Source organism: Pezoporus flaviventris, unplaced genomic scaffold, assembly GCF_033815535.1.
Source record: "Pezoporus flaviventris isolate CSIRO_AGI_PZ_B2104156 unplaced genomic scaffold, CSIRO_AGI_Pfla_v1 ptg000005l, whole genome shotgun sequence".
NCBI lineage: Eukaryota > Metazoa > Chordata > Aves > Psittaciformes > Psittacidae > Pezoporus > Pezoporus flaviventris.
In genome coordinates this window covers 19,728,251-19,740,635 of record NW_026892553.1, presented here as the reverse complement: position 1 = coordinate 19,740,635, position 12,385 = coordinate 19,728,251, and the positions used below count along the sequence as shown (strand labels likewise).

At 50.9% G+C, this 12,385-nt stretch overlaps 1 long non-coding RNA gene across 1 annotated transcript; it reads right to left on the bottom strand.

Moving 5' to 3' along the window:
* Positions 1-442: 442 nt before the first annotated feature.
* LOC133265226 (uncharacterized) lies at positions 443-3,702 on the bottom strand. Its single transcript, XR_009741907.1, has 3 exons — positions 3,213-3,702; positions 3,020-3,082; positions 443-1,085 (listed from the first exon to the last, which is right to left on the bottom strand). It is a non-coding gene; the product is annotated as an uncharacterized LOC133265226 (long non-coding RNA).
* Positions 3,703-12,385: the final 8,683 nt, after the last annotated feature.

Sequence of the window (12,385 nt, the reverse complement as noted above, 5' to 3'; positions counted from 1 at the left end):
GCTTGCTCCAAGCCCCTGTGTCCAACCTGCCCTTGAACACTGCCAGGGATGGGGCAGCCACAGCTTCTCTGGGCACCCTGTGCCAGCGCCTCAGCACCCTCACAGGGAAGAGCTTCTGCCTAAGAGCTCATCTCAGTCTCCCCTCGGGCAGGTTAAAGCCATTCCCCTTGGCCTGTCCCTACAGGCCCTTGTCCCAAGCCCCTCTCCAGGTTTCTTGGCTTGTGATATGGGGAACAAGGCAAAGCACAGGGTGGCTTGAGGGGGGTAAAGACTCTGGACCCAGGATCTCCCAGGAAACTTCTGCCACCTGCAAAAGTGCTCTTGTCTAACACCAGGAGAGCTCTTTGCCAACACAGAGCCCGCCAGCTCTCCAGCCATGCTTGCAGCAATGCCAAATCCACCTCCAGAAGTAGTAGAGAACAAGAACATAAAAGACCACAACTTACGCATTTCAAGCCATGGTTTTGATTATGTAGAATAGCGAACAGAACCTGAAAAGCATCTTTTATAGAAAAAGTTAATTCTGTATGATGCTTTTTCCTTATAAAGGATGATTTACCTGTCTCTGGGGTTATGGGCTTTGTACAACAGAGCACATGTCTGTTCTGGTTCCTTCCAGCTGAGGTACAGATCCCAGGCAAACAGCTGTCCCGTGGTACTGTGGGGTTTTCATGACAAATGGGAATCCTGCACAGGCAGCTTTCATTTCTTCATCCGAAAGCCTCATACATTAGGAGCTGCCAGAGTCCTGTGAACTTTCATATCCATTATGCCATCACCACTCCAAATGCTTTCAAATTAACAAGCAGCCAGATTTCCTTTCGATGACCAAGCAGGAAAATAAAGAGAAAGGACAGGAATTATTACATTACAGAATACCTTCTCCTCCAGCCCACTCAGCAATCACTTTGTAAAGGGATATGAAAGGTTATTTACATTGGGATACATCTAAGGGGATGAAAAAGAGCAAAGGCTCCAGGAAGGGATCACAGCTGTTTCCTTTCTTACCCTTACCACTGAGCAATCCTCCCCATGCTGGGTGCGAGCCGGGGCTGCCACGCTCTGGGACACACTCAGATGGGATCCTGACAAAGTGCAAGGAATATCAGTGGGAAATGAGCATTTTAAGTAATCTCTTAAACTCGTTATCCATTTAATTCCTCCTTTAGCTCATTCCTTTTCCCGATTCCTGTTTGGGTTTTGGAAAGGGGCCTCTTTGATCCCTGTGCATGGACGAGGGCAGGCACACAGGGAGCAGCCCTTTCTGTAGGAGCAGAGCCGCTGTTGTTGGCAATAACAGTTGCCAGGAAGGACAGCATGAAAAGCAAGACAACAGTGCAAGAGGAGTGTTTTATAGCAGTGCACTGCACAGCTGTCCCACCCTTGCCAACACAGGCTTCCAAAAGTGGTGGGATGCTCAGCAAAAGGCTGGAATCACGGCCTGATGCCTTTTCAGAGTCAGGATCCCAGGCACCCGTTCAATGCATCTGGCAAGAAGATTGTACAGCTAAAAATAATGAGGGTGATATTGAAAAATCAGGAAATTCACTTTCATGCCTCACGACTCTGGACCCTGTTAATTGCAACATCTTTTGACTGTGCCTTTTCAAACCCTTATCTATAGCCCCATCTGCTTGGCAGAGAGAAGGGCAGCACAGGCTTTGCTAAGGTCTTGCAGGGCTCCAAGACCATGGATGGTCACCGATGGGAGATCACAACAAGCCCCGGGATGCCCTGCTCTGACAGTCTGTGTATAAAACCTGTGTGAGTGACTCAATAGCCTCAAGAATTGCCATGGTGAGTAATCCGCTGAGATTTGGTGCTGCCCTCATATACTGCCTTTCGTTCTTTTTTAAGCATCAAAGGCTCACATTTGCTTTGAAAGCGATGTTTAGTCGCAATGTTGTGCGTCTACAAGTCACTTGCATTGGGAGGAGGACATAGCCACCTCCAAAGAAATGCTGCAGCAGCTCTTCTGCTAACCGATGCACTTGAAAAACGGTACACAGAGCAGACGCCAATGCACAGCTGATCTATACTAGTCACAGAGGATGGCTGGTTATGTTCCATGCTGGAAATGCACACTTGTTTCATTTCTCCTTTCACCGAGGACAGGATTCTGCGTTCCTGTGCTTTGTATAACTCCCCCTGCTTTAGCCTTGAAGAACTGGGGCAGGGGAGCTTTTACCAAGGGGGCTCCAGGGGCTGCTTCTGCCTTCTTTATGCCATAGACTCATCCAAAAGGGATTGCCAGGGAGTAGGGTCAGCACCAATTCGTATGTATAAATAGCCATGCAAAAATCAGAACAGAAGCCAGTTTTATTGCCCCTATGCTTCCGGGGCAGACGGAGCAGCTCTGACTTCTTCTGGTGCCTTAAGACAAGACTGTCAGGGCTGTTTCTTGTCGTCCCTGTTCCCTAGGTGGCTTTTAGCCTGTGTGAGGAGATCACAGCAGAGGAAGGCACAGAACCTTCCTTCCTCAGCCTCTTGGCTAAACCTCACAGATCTAAACAGGGGCTGGTGCCTCCAGCGAGCCTCAGGGCTCGCATCTCTGACTGCTGTGAACCAAAGACCGTTTACATGAGATCAGCACATGCAGACATTGCCTTACACTTCATGGCACATGTACTTCGTCTATCGATAACGAGGGGCAACCCATCACTGCCAGCCCGTCAGCGATCTTGTGGTTATTAGGGGGTTCTGTTTAATGAACAAAGGGGGGAAGCATGATGGAAGGCATGCAAATGATTAAATGCAAAGATCTGCTGATCTTGTGGGACCACCGCATCTTTAGTAAGTCTCATCCCAAAGGGAAAGGTAGCTCCATTTAACCCCCTTCTCCAATTAGGACGTCTAAATCAGTGCTGCAGCCCTTTAAAACAGCCAGACCGAAGGAATTGCCATAGAGTCAAGATACAGAGCTCTGTGCCTGACTCTATAACAGGCAAACACGGGGTAATCTCTCTCTCCGGAGAGCTCAGCTGAGCCCTAAAGCATTAAGCAAGAGGGTTTGCCCTACCCAAAGCACCGTTTGTGTGACCTCTCCAGCGATGGCTCTTCTCCACAGGGGGATTCTGCAAAGCTTTTGATAAGTTCATGGGAACACCTCATTGCATAGTGTAAGCATTCCCTTCGCCATCTCCTGCCCGAAGCACGGTAACCTGCCCAATAAAACACAGCCAGAGGCACAGCGGCTGGGGCTCTTCGGGTACCTGCCCACGTGGAGAAGCCTTCGCTGCTGTGCCTGTTCCAAAGCTGCTCGTGCGAGGAGCGTGGGTTCCTCACCAGGAGATTCCCCATTCCCAGGGAAGGGAGCGCAGGGCAATTAGTCACTGTAAAACAGGCTAACGAGGGTAAGGAGTGAGGGCTTGCCTAGGCCCCAGTGAAACCCAGTGCTTTATGCGACCCAAGATGCTGCTGGAGGAATCTGGTTAATCTTTTACTCTCCTAGTAAATCATTCCTTGAGGCCATCTGTGAAACATGAGACGAGCAGCTCCAACCCAAGATTCCCGCTTAGCAAAGCTTGGCCGGAAAGAAGCTTTCCTGATAAAGTTGATAGCTGGTCCAAGCCCTCATGGTTTCCAGCAGCATTAATCCTGCTGGGGAGATTAGAGAAGCGGCCCTGGAAGGTCCTGAAGTGTGACTGTGCATCTCAGCAAAGGTCAAGGGAAAGGAATAAAGGGGAAAAAGAAGGGGAAAAAGAAAAAGGGAAAAAGAAGGGGGAAAGGGGAAAAAGAAGGGGAAAAAGAAGGGGAAAAGGGGAAAAACAAGGAAAAAAGAGGGAAAAAAGGGAAAAGGGGGAAAACAAGGGGAAAGGGGGAAAAACAAGGGGAAAAACAAGGGGAAAAGGGGAAAACAAGGGGAAAAGGGGAAAACAAGGGGAAAAGGGGAAAACAAGGGGAAAAGAGGGAGAAACAAGAAAAAATGGGGAAAACAAGGGGAAAAAGGGAAAAACAAGAAAAGGGAAAACACGGGGAAAGGGGAAAAACAAGGGGAAAAAGGGAAAAGCAAGGGGAAAAAGGGAAAAAACAAGGGAAAATGGGGAAACAAGGGGAAAGGGGGAAAAACAAGGAAAAAAGAGGGAAAAACAAGGAAAAAAGGGGAAAACAAGGGAAAAGGGGAAAAACAAGGGGAAAAAGGGAAAAACAAGGAAAGAAGAGGGAAAAAACAAGGGAAAAGGGAAAAACAAGGCTAAAAGGGAAAAACAAGGGGAAAAGGGAAAAACAAGGGGAAAAGGGAAAAACAAGGGGAAAAGGGAAAAACAAGGGGAAAGGGGGAAAAACAAGGGAAAAAGGGGGAAAAACAAGGGGAAAGGGGAAAAACAAGGGAAAAAGGGGGAAAAACAAGGGAAAAAGGGGGAAAAACAAGGGGAAAGGGGGAAAACAAGGGGAAAAGGGGGAAAAACAAGGGAAAAAAGAGGAAAAAGAAGGAAAAAGCAGAAAATAAAGGGAAAAAGAAAAGGAGAAACCTCAGCGTTTGCCAGGGCCGGGCTCAGAGATGCACCTCTTCGCGCTGTCTTTTCCAGCAGCCTCTTGCACACAAGCAGCCCCAGCCCCACTGGGGCAGGAACATTCCTGGGGCTCAAGGAGAGCATCAGTGCAGAAATCCAGTGCCCCGATGGCCAAGGCTGAGCCATGGTTTTGTTCAAGGAGAGGCACAAACACCCCTATTCAGTTGAACCCAGACCCCAGACTTCCCTGCTTCGGGAATGCTCATGCCCGGATCAAACGTGTACAGCATGGGATGGTGTCACTCGAGGAATAAGTCATCCAAAGCACCCCCATCAGCATTCCATGCCAGGATGCTTATTGTGTCCTCCAGCCAGACTGGACTCAGGTCTTTAAGCAGCAGTCAGTCTTTCTCCACAGGCATTACTGCCAACCTGGGAATAGAAGAAAGTCCATAGGCAAATACTTCATAGGGCAAAACTAATAGTAAGCAAGAGCTTGCAGGGCTGAACACCTAACCGCAGGCTCCAAGAGCATCACTTACAATCTCCCTCCCCCAGGAATTAGGCCAATTCAGTTTTTGATGGCTATTTTGCTGAGGTCATCTAATTTCTGACCTTTCAGGATCCCTGATTCCCAGGTGGCTCAATAGCTAGGAGGAACAGAGGGTTTCAAAGTGAAAGATGAGATGCCCCACATCCTAGAGCCACACGCAAAGCAAAAACCCATACAGGGGACAAAGTAAGAGCAAAGCAGCATCTGGCTGACCATGACACCACCAGCTTGTTAGCGGTGCTTTTCTGGGGTGGAGAGAGGTGAGTGAAGGTGAGTAAGACTGGAAGTTTGTTTGGTTTGGGTTTAAAAGTGTTCTGCCTTCCTGCTTATTGACTACACAACTGCTGGAGAGCACAGCAGTGATTGTGGCACTGAAAACTGCCTGAGCAGAGCTGCAGAGGGGACAGGTCCCAGCGTGTCAGAGCTCATGCAAGGGGATTTCTGATCTCTAGGGGACAAGGGCCTGCAGGGACAGGCCAAGGGGAATGGCTTTAACCTGCCAGAGGGGAGACTGAGATGAGCTCTTAGGCAGAAGCTCTTCCCTGTGAGGGTGCTGAGGCGCTGGCACAGGGTGCCCAGAGAAGCTGTGGCTGCCCCATCCCTGGCAGTGTTCAAGGCCAGGTTGGACACAGGGGCTTGGAGCAAGCTGCTCTAGTGGAAGGGGTCCCTGCCTGCGGCAGGGGTTGGAGCTGGAGGAGCATTGAGGTCCCTTCAACCCAAACCAGGCTGGGATCTCCTGTCTCAGCATCAGCTGGACTCTGGGACAGAGGTGTCCCATCAGTCAGGCAGGACTCACACTGTTGAGCAGGAGCTGCTCTGCTCTCCCAGGCTTGGTGAATCCTCCACCCTCCGAATCGCACCCAGTGAAGGCTGCAGGAGCATCTGTTATAAATCCTCTTCTCTGGGCAAGAGCAGGAAGCACAACGTTCACAGGACTCTCTCCTATGGAGAAAATCATCCAGGCCTTTTCTTTGCAAGGGCTGCACCCCTCCTGGAGCCCTTTGTGATCTGGGTTGTTTAGAAAGTAAATGGAGTGAGCCAGAGAGACAGTAATGGTTCGTCCTCCAAGAAAGAAAAGCTTAATTTTACCCTGGGGATCTTGTGTCTGCCATGACCCCTCCGGCAGCTCACAGGAGCACAGGAGGCATTAACCAGCAGTGAGGACCGCTTCGGTCTATGAAGTTTCATCTTAGTTCTTAATAGAAATATCCCCTCTCCTGCAATTAACCCTCCCAGAGCCACACCACCTCATCCTCAGTTGCTAATGTGCACCTTCTCCATAGCTTATAGCACTCTCCTTTTCCCATCTAACCAAAACAGGCCTAGGGCTTGTAACCTCTTCACAGAGTTCCCTGGGCTGCAGCCGAGATGCTCAAGGCATGAAGAGCAGGCAGCATTCCATGAGTGGCAACCCTGGTGGAGCTGGTTCCAGAAAAGAGAGGGGAGAGGGAAGTGGGAAGAGGATTACCAGGCTCAAACCCTTTCGTCCTTTGCTCCTGGTTAATATCTGTTCAGCTAACCAGAAATTGGGATCAACAGCTCGGATTTTTCCATCCAATCTGAGTGAGCCAGCAGTTGGGTTTCATTCAAGTAATTGTTCTAATGAATAATAATGTCTTATTATGACCAGAGGGCTTATTGCTAGAATGTTGTACTAAATTCAATAACCTGGGCTCACCATACGTTGTCCCTCTTGTGGGAGCTTCAGCTGCTCAAGAAGTAGACTCAGAGTTGCGTGAGCATCCCTAAAACCTTCTCCCCTTAGTTCCAACTTTGGAGAACAAGTTGTTCATCGTCTGCTGAATCCAGCCTTGGAGCAGCTCCAGTGAAAACAAAAGGAGTAACAACAGGAATGGATTAGGCCCGATTGCTTTCACATTGCTCCAACTTGAATTTTCAATTCCAGTGCTAAAGGAGAAGTAAAAAAAAACACCCCAAACCCCAATGTATGGCACAGGGACAGATACACTTCAAAACCTCAGTCTGCCCATGCTGTGGCCTCGTGCCCTTTGGGAAGTGCATCAAGGCGGGCATCCCCAAGCTCACCTATAGATAAACCCCTGCTCTCTTGTGGCAGGAGCACGATAGATTCCTCCTTCTGCCCCTGCCTTGTACCAATGTTTGCACAGAATGGTGCCCGTGGCAGGGTTGGAGTGAGATGATCTTTGAGGACCTTTCCAACCCAAACATTCTGTGACTGTATGAAACCCATCCTGCAGTTCTAAGGCTGGAGGGATATTGACCCTATTGGCGCTCCCTGCCAAGCTGAGACACAAAGGAATCACAGAGTCAAGGACTTCATTTCATAAAGGCACATGAAGACTGAACTGTGTGTGTGGTGTACCAGCCCCAGGCAGAGCTGTGCACAGCTCACGAGGGCACCTCCAACCTACAGGCCTGTATTTCATACAATCATAGAATAGTCAGGGTTGGAAAGGACCTTAAGATCATCCAGTTCCAACCCCCCTGCCATGGGCAGGGACACCTCACACTAAACCATATCACCCAAGGCTTCATCCAACCTGGTCTTGAACACTGCCAGGGATGGAGCATTCACAACCTCCCTGGGCAACCCATTCCAGTGCCTCACCACCCTCACAGTAAAGAACTTCCTCCTTATATCCAAGCTAAACTTCCCTGTTTTAACCTGTTACTCCTTGTCCTATCACTACAGTCCCTAATGAAGAATCCCTCCAGAGCATCCCTATAGGCCCCCTTCAGACACTGGAAGCTGCTCTGAGGTCTCCACACAGCCTTCTCCAGGCTGAACAGCCCCAACTTCCTCAGCCCATCTTCATACAGGAGGTGCTCCAGTCCCTGAGCATCTCCTCCGCATCCCTGGTTAAACAGATGCGAGCCAACAGAGAGCAAGCGGAGCAAGGACTGAGATGGAGAACCCCAAGCCCCTCTCTGCCTGTTGAACCTCGCTTCCTCTCAGTGCCTGCTGCACCACTCACCCATTAGCTTTGAAGTAAGTTCCTTCTAACCCTGACCTGCTGCTTCCTGCCCAGCTGATGAGCAGAGTGCAGCCGCTTCCTCTGGGCACCCTTTCAGTGGCTGCCACGTGAAGTTAACCCAAGGAAAAGCGTTGCTGTTGTTGTCACTGGAGCTATTCCCAGGCTGTTCCAGAGGGAACAGAATTATCCAGTGATGGAACAACTAAACCACCAGTCAGAAGCCCTAGGTTCAATTCCTAGCTCCTATTAAACCAAGTCACCAGAGGACCTCTGCGCCTCCAAGCCCAGTTTGAATAACACCGATGAGACTCAGAGTTATCCCTCCGCAGATCAGAAACCCACGACACGTCGCAGCAGCACCAAACGCTCGCACCAGGTTTGACCCCTGAGCTTTACAAAGCCAAGGCCCAGCTCCATCCAGCTGAGAGGGCTGGAAGCGGAGGAGCTCGGCTCAGCTGCTATCTCGCGCCGAAATCACTGCACATTGTTTGCCAACTTATCAGCAGTGACTTGAATGGTGAATTAGCTCCAGCAAGGCAGCTGGCAGGCTGCTGAGGCACACAATGCCTGCTGAATCTGCACTTCCTGCTGCCGACGTGCGAAGGAGAAGGCAAACTATGAGAGAGCAGAGGAACCGCTCCCAGCGCAGGCGTAACGGGGCCAGCCGCTGCTCCAGGCGCCCAACCAGAACCCCCAGCAACAGTGGTGCTCAGCCCGGCACAGGGCTTGCCGTGGAGAGATCCCAAAGCAGAGCAGGCTCCCTCATCTTCTCCCACCTCCTTGCTAAGCTGGGTTAGATCACAGTGCTAGAAGGACAGCCGTCAGGCCCAGCACACAGACCAAGGGTGATAGAATTTGGGTTGGAAGGGACCTTAAAACTCATCGAGCTCCAGCCCCTGCCATGGGCAGGGACACCTTCCACTAGAGCAGCTTGCTCCAAGCCCCATCCAACCTGGCCACAGCTCCTCTGGGTGCCCTCACAGGGAAGAACTTCTGCCTAAGAGCTCATCTCAATCTCCTCTCTTCAGCTTAAAGATCTCAATAGATCTATAAATAGAGGGTAGAGCTAAATCGACCCTCTTTCAGCAAATAACACACTCTATGTCAGCAGCAGCAGCAATCAAGCCACGTTCCAGCCAGCACTCACCTGGACACGGCACCGGAGCACTGTTGCCTGGAGGGATGCTCGCTCCATGCAGGCAGATGTTCTCTGTGCACTGCAGGTTACAAACCTGAAACCGCTGCACATTCACCAAGATCCAGTTCTGTGTGTGCCCACGCAGAGGAATAACAGAAAGGAGCTTCCTGCCTGTGGTCTGATGGGAAACCCCCAGCTTATACACTGCAATTCATTGAAACCAACCGAAATGTGCCCAGCACGCTTCTGTAGGGCTTCACAGGGCTGGGGAAACAGGCACTGTGCAAAGTGCTCCTAGAAAAGCTCTCTTGCTGCGACAGGACCTGCTTGTTCATTTCGGGTCGTCAGCAAGTCTGATCAAAGCCTCCTTTAGCACAGGGCTGTGTTATTCCTTATGCCCAAAGAGCATCTGCCTCTCCTGTATCGGTTTTTGGGTTATCGGTTCAGTGAAGTGCAAACCTCACCCTGGGAAGATGGCATTTACTGGGAAAGGAAGAGGTTACACCGTGAGCGAGGAGGAAGCTGGAGAGGGCGCAGGATGAGCCCGGTTTAGGCGCTCCCGCAGGATTCCCAGCGCTCATCAGACACTGCTCCGTGCTTCGCAAGCCACGATACGCCATCCCGTGGTCATCCCATCCCGGGAACTTCGCACAGCTTGTTCCAAGTATCCAACCCAGCTCAATGGGCATTGCGCGTGCTGGCACTGCTGCTACACCGGCAGTTCTGAGTGCTCTGTGCTTCTTGCTGCTGCTGCAAAGCAAGGCTGAAAAACTTCAGATGCTCTCCCAGCTGGTTTGGGTTGAAGGGACCTCAAAGCTCCTCCAGCCCCAACCCCTGCCACGGGCAGGGACACCTTCCACTGGAGCAGCTTGCTCCAAGCCCCTGTGTCCAGCCTGCCCTTGAACACTGCCAGGGATGGGGCAGCCACAGCTTCTCTGGGCACCCTGTGCCAGCGCCTCAGCACCCTCACAGGGAAGAGCTTCTGCCTAAGAGCTCAGCTCAGTCTCCCCTCGGGCAGGTTAAAGCCATTCCCCTTGGCCTGTCCCTCCATCCCTTGTCCCAAGCCCCTCTCCAGCTTTCCTGCAGCCCCTTCAGGCACTGGAGCTGCTCTCAGGTCTCCCCTTCAGGAGCCTTCTCTTCTCCAGGCTGCCCCAGCCCAGCTCTCTCAGCCTGGCTCCAGAGCAGAGCTGCTCCAGCCCTCGCAGCATCCCCATGGCCTCATCTGGACTTGCTCCAACAGCTCCATGTCCCTCTTGTGCTGTTACCCCAGAGCTGGACACAGCCAACACCAGCCTCATGCCATGCCACGCCATCTCATCCCTGCCGGGTGACATTCCTCCTCCTGCTCCTCCACTACAGCACCCTGTGCCACCAGGTCCCCCATGACCCCCACTGCCCCCGCAGCTTTTTGGGCATCTTTGTCCCACTCCTACATCCTCAATTCCCTTCTCATTTTCCCTTTCCCTCCATGAGTTTTGCCCGCTGTTGTCCAGCACATGCCTGACCGAAGCTGGCAACCCTGTTCAGTAACTATTCTGCTTGAGCATCCAGCCCTGCTTTGGTTGGCCGGCAAATGCAACCAGAACCTTCAAGGCTGATGCAGCTGAGTGTAAAGGGGGCAGGAGGGAAGTCCACACAAGTTCAGCGAGCCCTCTGCACCCCTCCTTGCTGCCCATCTGGCCCACCCTACCCGAGCTGCCTCACACTGCTCATGCTGCTGGGGTTTAGTACTGGAGGGGAAAAGAATAAGGAATAAATAAAAGAGAAGTGACCAGCAGCAATAACAGTCCTCAAAAGGCAAATGTTTCCTATTACAGCACTGGTTCTTTGGGGCTTTGATGTCACTTCTCCCACACAAAGCTGTTCCTTTCACAGTCTGTTCTTGCACATGAGCAAGATGCTACACGTCCGGTGCACAGCACATCCTCAGCTCTTATTTAAAGCACATTTGTCCCAACTCTACTTTGTTCTCTGTACTGCTTTCCAACCCAATACTCACTCATCACAGCCATTAGAGGCAGTTTGATTCTAGCTCCCATGGTCACATCTATTTTCCTTCCACATTCTTGGAGGTTCTGGTCATCCCTAGCAGTGTTCAAGGCTAGGCAGGACAGAGCCGTGGGTGCCATGGTTTAGCGTGAGGTGTCCCTGCCCATGGCAGGGGGTTGGAACTGAATGGTCTTAAGGTCCTTTCCAACCCAAACCATTCCATGATTCTATGTATCGGGAAGCGTTGACACTTCTCCAGGGTTGAGGCTGAGCTCCTCTTTGTGGCAGGAGCTGAGTTTCTCCCACAAATTTAGAGGCGTGTAGGGCAAAGGGTTTGCTATGGCAGGGGCCAGATCCTCCATTTCCAGTCTGGACCAGCTAACTTTAGCATCACCCTTTATTCTACTACGGCCCATGGTTTTTGATGCCACCCGCTTCCTACCTGCACGTTACAGACCCTAACATTCCACACTGAACATTGCATTGACAAACCATTACAGCTCTCATGGCAAATGTAAGTCGCAAATTATTTGGGGTCAAGGAAAACCTTGTTGTCCAAGCACAGCAGGGTTTCCATGGTGTGCGTGATAAACTGCCCCCATACACATCACAGCCTGGCACATCTGCCAACTTACTTCTCTTTGGTGGAAGCTCCGGCGTGCTGGGGGCTGCAGCAGGACGCAGGTTTCTTTAGGTGCTGCACAGGTTAAACCAGTCAAGCTCTGAACAAACAAGCACATGTCATTGCCTCCAAGATTCACCGGTGTTCAACAGAGTTACCCCTGCACAAACGATAGCCAAATGCCTCGCAGAATTAACGTGAAACAGAGAGATCTTCCAGACAAGACACATTGCCTTACCTGAAAACAAGCCCATATCCCAAAATCTGTTATACCCCACAGCAAGAGACTTGCACAAATCCACCAGGAATATTACCCCAGTCAACCTACAGCAATATATTGTGTTTGTATAAAAGGTAAAGATCTCATGGCCCTCAGAAATAAGCTAACAGGGACTAAAGGTGTTGGAATTACACTGTAAGGTGATGCTTTTGGGGCAGAAAGGAGCTGCTCCACAGCCTGGTGTCCCAAAGGGCCCTGCTGAATCACATAGGGCTGTAACTGGGAGATGAACAAATCTTGCAGGCTTTCAGTGGCAAGTTCTTACTTATAGCAAGGAGAAGCGTTTGGGGGTGAAAGTGTATTGGATTGTGTTGCATTACTGATGATATATGCAAAAGGTTATTGCCTGCAGTTAAAAATAAAGAGTCTGGTATCAAACCAGCTGCATTGGTCCA